Raw genomic sequence first — 11,327 nt, 5'->3', positions numbered from 1 at the left:
CGGGCCGGGCCGGTCCATAGTCGGTCCCATAACCGGTCCCGGTCCCGGTCGGTCCCGGTCCCACGAAACTACCAAAAACCTCAACCGGTCCCGGTTTTCGGTCCTATAACCGGTCCTTACCGGTTCCGGTCCCGGGCCAGTCCTTTGTCGGTCTCAGTCCCGGTCCTCCGGCGGTCCCGGGCCGGGCCAGGCCGGGCCCATTTGGCCATCTCTAGTATAGATAAATTAAAATTAATTAAATTCTATAAAACTCCATTTCACATTTGCATCTAATCCACATATTTCATATAACATGGAATTCAAATAATTACACACTGGTCCCAAATATATACAAAACGCTAAACTCAATGCAAGACTTGTAAACATAACAAGTTTCAAGTACAATAATATAACATATTCCAAAATCCACGAATGTAAAGCAATTTTAGATTTTCTTCACACTTTCCCCTTTCCCTTATCCATCGATTGTAACCGACCTATAATGCATATTTAAAAACACAAAATGAGAGTTAGACCATAAAGTGTGTGTCCTTCTTTAATCAATCTTCATGAAAACTCTTCAACAATGGCAGATTTGATATGAACTTCAAGAACATCATAGAGAGAGTTGAGAGAGAAAGTCAAGATCTAAGTTTGGTAAAACTCCCTTTCATACGTATATTAAATCTTACAAAATGAGCACTTACAACAAATTACAAAGATCTCACCCTATTTATAGGGTCAAACATAAAAGCCTAGTCAAAGTCAAACTATATATACAATGTCAAACACGATGTCTATTTTAATTATAGACAATAATAACTTTCAAGACGAATACAATTTAACACTGATTTTCAGTCCTAACATTCTCCCCCTTTGTATTCAGACTTGAAAGAATTTCGGCGCTTTAATTCTTGTTTGAACTTTGTATCTTTAAGCCCGCTATGTCTTCTTCAAAAACCAACTTCAACTAGAAATCTTCAGACAATCAATTGTTGAGAAAGATCTTCTAGCATTCTCCCCCTTGAATGTAGAACAACGATGATCTTCTTTTTTTGACAATGTAGAACAGAAACAATAACGAACTTCAGAGTTGATCTTCAATAAACTGTTGTAAAATGGATCTTCACATTCAACATCTCTCAGTCATTTTAGCACCGGAATAATTTTCTGTAATCATTTCCAGTCACATTTCTTTTGAGTCTTTTGCCAATTTTGATATAACTCCCCCTTGATCTTTACATCATATTCTCTTTATAATGATCGGAATTGGATATTTCATTCATTATTACATACTCCCCCTTATGATGAAATGAGAATCATTCCATCATACACAAGAATGAATGAAATCCTCCGCGTAAGCCGTCAATTCATAAAATTGTAAGTAGATCTTTTCAAATCCACTTGTTTAATCTTTTCAGATTAAGGGAATGAGAAGATAACAACCAATTTCAACTAATGAAATTGTTTTCAATCTTATAAAAGATTATCTTGTGAGTATAACAGATATACTCAGTACAACGGATGTACTGTATATATGAGACTTTTTGATGCTCATCTCACCAAGTCTTCCATTCAATCATCGAAAGCTTAAAAATAGCATATCTATGAATGTTTTGGCAAAATAATATATAAAATGCAAAATCTGTGTAGTATAGAAAGATAAAGCAATATATGCTTCTGTTAAGGCTCAAAAAGATAAACCGTGTGGACTACACAAATTTATCAGACTCAAATAGTGATCAAAAAGACTTGAAAGGGGGACATATATCCTTCTGATTCAATATCAACTTTCTCCGAATGAGAAATTGATAGATGATGAGCTGCGTTCCCCAAGTGTTATTGAAACACTTATCTGTTGAGAGATAAATGAGTAGCTGGTGGGGTTGTAACAAGAATTGGCTTGGACTTTGCCTTTTTCAATATTAGTCTCGAAGAAATTGAGAACTAATAGATTGTGTGGTATGCCCAGATTTTATAAGTTTGGAACAGGATTTTTGTTTTCTTTTAATTCTGACACAACTCTCATCAATTCTTTTGGCTCACAATAACTACCCCTCTCATTTTCATTTTAGTCTCAGCACACAAACCCTTTTGTATATAAAGTTCACTCAGATATGGTTGTCTTCATGGGTAGGTTTGTCGGTTCTGACATTCCATTGAGGTATTTATGATAAGCACTCAGTCCCTCCTAAAATTATATTTTATGCTCAGATGATCACAATGATTGATCAAAAATATTATTGCAGATAAGTACAATGATCAGATAAAATTTGATCAAGAAATTTGGCTTTTAAGCACAATCAATGAAAGAAAGATGCGACAACGATCAGATTATTCAGTATATGAGAGAAATGAATGAAGATATGTAAAAACAAGTTTACAGATTCTGATATTCAAAAAATTATTGAATGTATATCAATCAAAGTAAAAAAAAATCAGAAAACAAACTTCGAATACAAACGAGCGTATTATCACCGAAAATGATTTTCTTATAAGAGACGTGATAATAACAGTTTGAAGAATAGCTGAAACAGGTATTGGGCATTCTCCGGATAATTCAAATCGAAGCAATTGGATACACATGTCAAAATGTTACACAAGTAAAATATCAGGAAATACATGTTCAGAGAATGTACTCGTTTTAAAAAAATAACTTCCCGAAAACATTTATTGAATTTCTAGAGACTCCTCCTAGAAAGTAGATTATAGTAATGTTTCAGTTAAGCTCAATAAATTAAAAAAAATATGAAAACATTTTAAGCACGGGTCTTAAACTGTGTAAACTAGAAACCACACTCGGTAAAGCACGGGTCCTGAACTGAATTGTTCAGAAGCCTCGTTTGGAATAGATTACAACTCCCCTTGCATTGGTGTATCACTGATATATGATATTCTAATCAGCATAAAGTTTGACACACCTGCAAAACCAGATTAAGTAGATTTTGGTACCCAAATGAATTTGGGTCCTATTTTGTTAGTATCGGGTTGGGGTATATTGTAACTTCCAAACCATCTATTCTTATTAGATATATTCTTTTTAGCACTGTGAACAGGATGATCAGGAATAAAATATGATCCATACCAGTAATTATGATCATACCTGTTCTTACCTGTCCAACTGTTCTGATAGCTTTTATCTTCATGCCACCTGTTAAACCTTTTCTTAGTGACAAAATAATTGGTTTTGCATGTTGAGCACATAATTCTTCTCTTGCTAAGATTGATCAGATCATTAGTGGATCTCACAATGCAAGAAAGAACAGAGTTAGTAACAACAGGTGTATAAGATGAAATAGAATCAGCTTTATTAACCCATACTTGTTTGGCTTTTGAAAAATTATTGGGTGATCCAATGACATACCCTTGATAAAACTGATTTGAGGAATGAGACTTGTTCTTAGAAACAGTTGATTTAGGACTACTTGAATAACTATTGGATTTAACACTGAAACAGTTATAAAAGCAAGTTTTACATTGAGATTGAGAACTAGTTGAGTTTTCAGCTCTTGAAAAGTCTGAAACTTTCTTAAGTAACTGATCTCTCTCATCAGCAACAAAATCATAATTCTTTTTAAGTTCAGTTCTCATGTTCAATTCAGCCACAAGTTCTGTCTCTAGATCAGACAACTTCTTTGAAGTATCCAAAAATTTACCTTCTAATTMTTTCTTCATCTTTTCAAACACTTTTCTTTCTTTCTCAAAYTTMTTTCTTTCTTCATCTGAACTTCCCTTATCATTCTCCGAAGCAATGTCAAGCCATTTCTTTTTCTCAGTAAGCTCTTTAGCAATTGCAGCATGTTTCTTGACAGTACTTCTCTTCTCAATAACAAACAATCTTTTCTCTTCATCTAGGGCTTTCTGCTTTAGTTCAGCCTCTTTCTTTTCTTTATCAACCTTGGTTCGTTCCAAGATGATAAGTTGTTCAAAATCTGAAATTTGATTCAAAAGAAATTTAGCATTCAGCTCAAGAGAATTAATCTTATTTTCATAAGATTCACGTTCAGTACAAAATCTTTTCTCAATTTCTATAATCTTATTCTTCTCTTTCTCCAAAACTTTCCTTTCAACATTTAAATCCTTTTCCGCTTTCAAAACCTTTTCTTTCTCTAGATTCAGAAGCTTTCTTAGGTCAACCATGTCACTTTCAGAATTATGAGATTTATCAGTTTTAGAATGCTTTCTACCTAAAGAGTTTCTTTCAGCTCTTAATTCACTCTGAACTTCTTGGAGTTTGTGAAATAGATCGTTATTAGACTTACTCCATGTTTTCAATTCAATATCACAATCTTTTCTTACATCATTCAGAGAATTTCCAAGTTTATTAATTTGATTTTTGAAATCATTCTCAACTCTTTCTAAAACCTCTTTCTGCTCTTTTTGCAGATTTGCAATGAATTCTACATTAGAATGGTTCTCATAAACAATGTTTATGTATTTTTCTTTATAGTCCACTATGCTCGTTTCCAGCTTCCAAATCTGAGCCCTCATCTCTTGATTCTCCTTCTCTAGGATATCTACCATTAAAAAATTTGATTTAGGATCAAATGCTGTGAAATCAATGAAAGAAATCAAAAACAATCAATAAGCTCAAAAACAAACAGAAAATCCAAAAACTGTTGAGAAAAATAGAAAAACAGCGAAAAACCGTCAAAATCAGTAAAACAGTCAGAACAGTTGAAAACAGTTAAAACTAATTAAAAACAGTTTACGCGACAAAAAAAATTCAAAAATTCTCAACACAGTTAAAACAAACCAAACAGATAAAATATGTTCATATACAGTGAAAATTTTCAAAAACAGTTCAAATCTAAACAAGATGAGACCTCAAGGAAAGTATATAAGAAAACAAAGTCAAATGATCAACTATTGAAATTTGCAACAAACTTTGGTCAAGGAGTCAAGCCGGACAATGCACTGTCCGGATTAGGATACGAAATACACAAATCACGACTAAGGGATTGTCCGAGAATCGAATCGGAAGAAAACTCGTGAGCGATTAAGCTAAGTACGGACAATGCTATGTCTGAGTTTATGGATGCAAGAACAAATCAAGTCACGACCAAGGCAGTGTGCGAGGAGCCTCTAATCCGCCTAAGGAAGTATCCGGAGATGTTTAATCCCGAAGTCTAGTTGTCCGAGCAAATCTAAATCCGGACAAAAATAACTTGCAACTAAGTGTTATACCTTGTGCTTTGATGACCGATATAACCTAAATCGTGTGACCTTGTGAGTGGTTTACTAAGACTCCGGACAAGTGGAAGTGACGAAGTCCTAAACCGTGTAAAGAGGTGACCGAGGATGGCTAAACCGGACAGGTTGAAAATCACCAAAACACTTTTAGAAAACCCATATTTGTATAAGTAACAAATAAATAGTGTTTTATTAAAACAAACTTTTTTTTTTCACGTCATATAGATGAAACAACTTCATTTTATCACATCAAACCCACTGTGGTATCAAACTTGTCACTTTATATAAACAAGTAATCAAGTTGTCGCATCAAATATAATATACACCAATCTTATCGCACCTCATTGATGCGATAACTCAAATTTGTCACATCACATACATGCGATAACTTTCTTTGTCGTACCTTAAGGATGCGATAACCCAATTTTGTCGCATCTCAAGGATGCGACCCAACTTATCGCATTCAACAGATGCGATAAACACACTTTGCCGCACCATTCAGATGGGATACTAGTAACTTGTCGCACCATATAGATGCGATAAACTCAACATGTCGCATCACAAGGATGTGATAACCAACAGTTCAATTTTTAATCCCAATGTCATCGCATCACACTATGCGATAAGAATCACACTCATCGCATCATATAGATGTGATGGCATAATCCCATGATCAAAAAGATCATCATTTCCCAGAATTTAATTACGCCACCCTTATCCCAGTATACCCATCTCGTGATTATGTCACTCTTATTACAAAGATATATTCAACTTCTGATTATGCCACCATTATTACAAAAGAAATACCTATCTCCTGATTATGCCACCCTTATTAACAAAAATATTCATCTCCTGATTATGCCACCTTTTACAATCAAATGATAAAATCTTATCAAAACCTACAATTTATGCTAATAGATAACATATAATCACCAAGTATTAATGTATGAAACCTTATGTTTTCTTCACCCAAAAACACAATAAATAATGTTCTAAAAATAAAAATCACCTTATGATTACATACATATAAAGATGATAAACAACAGCAAATTCAGTCAAGAACACAAAATCAACTTCTTCTTTCTTCCTTTCATTTCATGTTTTCTCAAACTCAAAGAGAACACAAAAGAATACACCGGCTTCTTCGTTTCTTCTTTTTAATCATCCCAAGTAAAAGAAAATATCCCCAATAAACTATCTTTTTAAAAATATAAGGTGTAAGGATTTAGAATATTTTAAGCATAAATTCAAAACAACCCCTCAACTTTCGGTCACTATTAAAAAAAACCTCAAACTTCCACCATCCAACAACTCGGTTATATCAGTATCCTCCCCTCAAAAGAATTTCGTATCAGAATTCATTCAATCAAATAACTGAGGATATTTGGTTTTCATTTCTAACTCTAGTTCCCAGGTAGCTTCCTACCCTTTATAAAATTGCCACTGGACTTTCACTAGACTGATTTCTTTATTTCTCAATACTATATCCGGTCAATGACGTCCCACAAAGTTCAACTTTTCGTCAATATGAATCTCAGGTAGGGGCACGATCATATTCAGATCAGTAAACACTTCCGTAGATTAGAAACGTAGAAAGTGTTGTGAATAGCGTTGAGTTTTTCTTGTAACTCTAACTGGTATGCTACTATACCAACCCTTTTACAGATTCTGAATGCCTAATATACCTACGACGCAGTTTACCTCTCTTCACAAAACGTACAATACCTTTCCACGGAGAAACTTTCAACATCATAAAATCTCCTACTAGAAATTCAATCGGCTTACGGCACTTGTCGGCATAGCTATTTTTTCGTTCTTGAGCTGTCTTTATTCTTTCTCGAATTCGATCTATCTTTTTATTCGTTATCTGAACAATCTCCGGATCAGCCAATTGTTTCTCCCCACCTCATTCCAACACAACGACGTTTGAAACTTTTTTCCATACAGAACTTTATATGGTGCCGCTTGGATACTAGAATGATAACTGTTGTTATAGGCAAATTCAATCAAAGGCAGATGATTCTCCCATAATCCCCCAAAGTCAATGATACAATCTATTAACATATCTTTGAGGGTCTGAATCGTTCTCTCACTCTGCCCATTAGTCTGAGAGTGATACGCCGTAATTAACCGAATTTGAGATCTCATGGCTTTCTGAAAGATTTCCCAAAATTTTAAGTTAAATCGACTATCCCTATCTGAAATAATTGATAAAGGAACACCGTGACGAGTCAAAATTTCATCGATGTAGATCTTTTGGAAGTATTTCTAACAGATAAGTCTCTCTGGTTGGTAGAAAGTGCACATATTCGTCGAACGATCTACGATAACCCAAATGACATCATATCCTTTTGGTATTCGCGGCAATTTCATAATAAAATCCATTGTGATATGATCTCATTACCACATAGGAATGTTCAAGGATTGTAAATTCCATAGGGTCACTGATGTTCAATCTTTACCTGAAGACAGATCAGACATCGTTCAACATATCGCACGATATCTTTCTTCAACCTCGGCCACTATAGAATGGTTTTAAATCTCTGTACATTTTATTGGTTACTAGATGAATTGAGTATTGAGATCTGTGACTTTCTTTCAAAATTAGTTCACGGTTGTTTCCGAGACGAGGCACCCAGATTCTACCTTGGAAACATAAGATTCCATTATCATTCTTTATCATGGTTGCTATTATTCCTCCAATTCTTTTAGCTTGAACATTCTTTCCTTTATTGCATCAATAAACATCCCATACCTAACCTTGAAACATCACTGTAACTACGAAATCTCCTGACCCTTCTGGTTATGATAACATTGGAGCATTGTATAACCGATATTTTAACAACTGGATGGCCTTAGATTGGCCTTCTCCCCATTCATACTTAATGCTCTTTCTTGTCAATGTGGTTAAAGGTGTAGTGATCCGATAAAAATCTTGAATAAATTTTATGTAATGCCCTACCAAACCAAAGAAACTAAGGATCTCGGTAGGTGTTCTCGGTACTTCCCATCTTTCAATGGCTTCAATCTTTGCAGAATCAACTTTTACCCCTGCTTCTGAAATAATATGACCTAAGAATTGAACTTCTTTTAATCAAAACTCACATTTTGACAGTTATACGTACAACTTTTCTCTTTTTAGAAGTTCGAAAATCGAACGAAGATGTTCAACATGCTCGGCTTTCGATCATGAGTAAATAAAATAAAGAAAATAACAAATTTATCAAGTTATTCGTCACATACTCTATTCATCAGATCTATAAATGCGGCTAGAGCATTAGTCAATCCGAACGGCATAACCAAAAACTCGTGATGTCCATATCTGGTTCGTCAAGCAGTTTTAGCGATATCTTCGTCCTAGACTTTCAATTGATGATATCCCGACCGCAAATCGATTTTTGAGAAATAACTGGCAAAACTAACATATCAAATAAATCATCGATTTTAGGTAAGGGATACTTACTATTTATGGTCAATTTGTTCAATTCTCGGTGGTCAATGCGCATCCTTATTGTTCCATCTTTCTTTTTGACAAACAATACAGGAGCACCCCAGGGAGATGTGCTTGTTCTCATAAAACCCTTATCTTTTAACTGGGTCACTAATTCTTTCACTTTAGATGGTGCCAGACGACATGGTGCTCTGGCCACCGATGTAGCTCCGGGTGTAAAGTCAATTTTGAATTCAACTGTCGATCGGGAGGTAAATTGGTCAAATCATTAGGAAATACTTCGGGATACTCACAAACTACTAAATGGATTCATGTTTACCTTTCTCTTTCTTTGAATCAACCACATAAGCTAGAAAACCTTGGTACCCCTTCTGAACACACTTCCGAGCTTTCATAACAGAAATCAAGCTTGTATGATGATCTCGCAATCACCATAAATCAAAATTGGCCCATTCCCCGGTAAATCAATATGTATCATTTTTTTATTACACACAATACTTTCTTGATTCTTTGCCAACCAATCCATGCCCACCACCAATCAAATTCCTTTATCGGCATCGGGAATAATCGGATCGGTAACACACATCCCTCAACCTCTATTTGGCATTAAACACAATGGTAACAAATACTTGACTATTATTAGAAGTATCAACTAGTAATGCATAGTCTAGGGGCACATATTTCATGTATAAATACCCAACAAATAAAGGTTATACAAATAAATAATTTGCACCATAATCATATAACACCTTAGCATATACTGAGTTTATGAGAAACGTACTCGTTACCACATCAAGGATTTCCTATGCCTCCCCTCTTGTCATCTGAAATGATCGCCCTCTAGACCTGTTAGATTCACCCCTCTTTATGTTGATTCCCCCATGAGTACTCGGAGTGTTTCCACTAAGAGTTAATCTCAGATTCTTTAATTGAGAACACCCTAATTTGAAGTGATTTGGAGAATCACACTGGTAGCAACATTGAGGCATTCGGCAATCTCGGGAGATATGCCCTGACTTTCCACACCTGAAACAAACTCTTTGATCCACATTACAATCACCCTGGTGAACACGGTGACATCTTTGACAAGGTCGTTCATTGAATCGCTGAACTAGACGATTTTCTGTTTTTACAAATTTTGGTCTCCTAAACTCTGTAGAAGACCCCTCCCACTTTCTCTTTCTACCACCTTTTCTCCCGTTTGTCTGTTCTTATTTCTCTTCGTAGTTTCAGCTGTGTCCATTAGAGATGGAAACCTAACGGGATTCAACGCAATTACAAATTCTCTAATTGAGGGTTTCAATTCCCAAATATATCGTTCCACCTTGCGGGATTCAGATGATATGTAATACTCAGCAAATCAGGAATATTTAATAAACTTTTCCATATACTCCCGTTCAGTTAAGTTCCCTATTCTAATTTCAAAAATTCTTCTTTCAATTGCCTTACTGCTGCTTTTGGATAGAATTGTTCTTTAAATCTATCTACAAATTCCATCCATGACATGTATTGTAAAATGTTGGATTTGCCAATGACTCAACCTCCCACCAAAACAAAGCATTGGATTTATGTATAGATACAACGTATTTGACCCGATCTTCATATGAACATTTACTTATATTAAAGACTTATTAAATTTATTTTAGCCAACACATGGCCTTTATTGGGTCTTTCTCTCTAGAAAAATTGGGGGTTTACATGTCAGAAACATCTTGATATCACCCCCTTTTGCACTTGAAAATTGAACTTGCAAATTAATTTCCACACGTTTAGTTTCTAATATAGTAGTAATTCCTAGAATAGAAGTCAAGGTATCTCGTAACTTATTCATTTCTTCTGCGAGCATATCCCGAGTAACGTACTCAAGATGTTGAATTGATTCCTTATTAATATTTTCTTGAATAGATTCAACTTGATGTGGATGAACCTCAGGATGACTACTTCGCCCTCTTCCTCGAACCCTTCCTATGCTCCTTCCCCTACCTCTCCCTCTACCTCGATTAACAGGTAGATTCTCTTGAACATTTTCCAGTGAAGTTTTTCTTTCATCTAGGCTTATAAGAGCAATCCTTTCAGACCTTCTAGAGTGACTTGCCATCTGTCAATTTATAAAATTTAATATTCACATAATTAAATTTCTAAAATATAATAAGGTATCCAAGCACATATATATACCTGTAAACCCATGGTTACATTGGCAAGTTGTAATTTGAATTTACCTTACATATCGTTTTTTAACTATCATATGTATTTCAGAGGTTCTACACACGTCATCAACTCTTAATAGGCAAATAATACAGTTTAAGTTTAGGCATCATATTGAATACCTAAATCTCTTAAACTCATGCTCTAATTCCAAACTTGTAACACCCCATTTCACATTTGCATATAATCCACATATTTCGTATAACATGAAATTCAAATAATTACACACTGGTCCGAAATATATACAAAATGCTACACTCAAAAGTAGTTATATATATATATATATATATATAGACTTGAAATCATGTGAGACCAGCCTGTTTTTGTGAGACACGTGAGACCAATATTTTACACTTAAAACTTCACAGCAAAATGCTGTGAATGTGACTTTTTTTAAACCTTCACAGTGTTTTTGTTGTGAAGGTTACATGTAAAAATGTGGTCTCACGGGTCTCACGAAAACAGGCTGGTCTCACGTGAACCCAACCCTATATATATA

The sequence above is a fragment of the Cynara cardunculus genome (assembly GCF_001531365.2).
Source record: "Cynara cardunculus var. scolymus isolate 2C chromosome LG 12, CcrdV1, whole genome shotgun sequence".
NCBI lineage: Eukaryota > Viridiplantae > Streptophyta > Magnoliopsida > Asterales > Asteraceae > Cynara > Cynara cardunculus.
The sequence above is the reverse complement of the archived record's forward strand: the minus strand, read 5'-3'. Positions refer to the sequence as shown.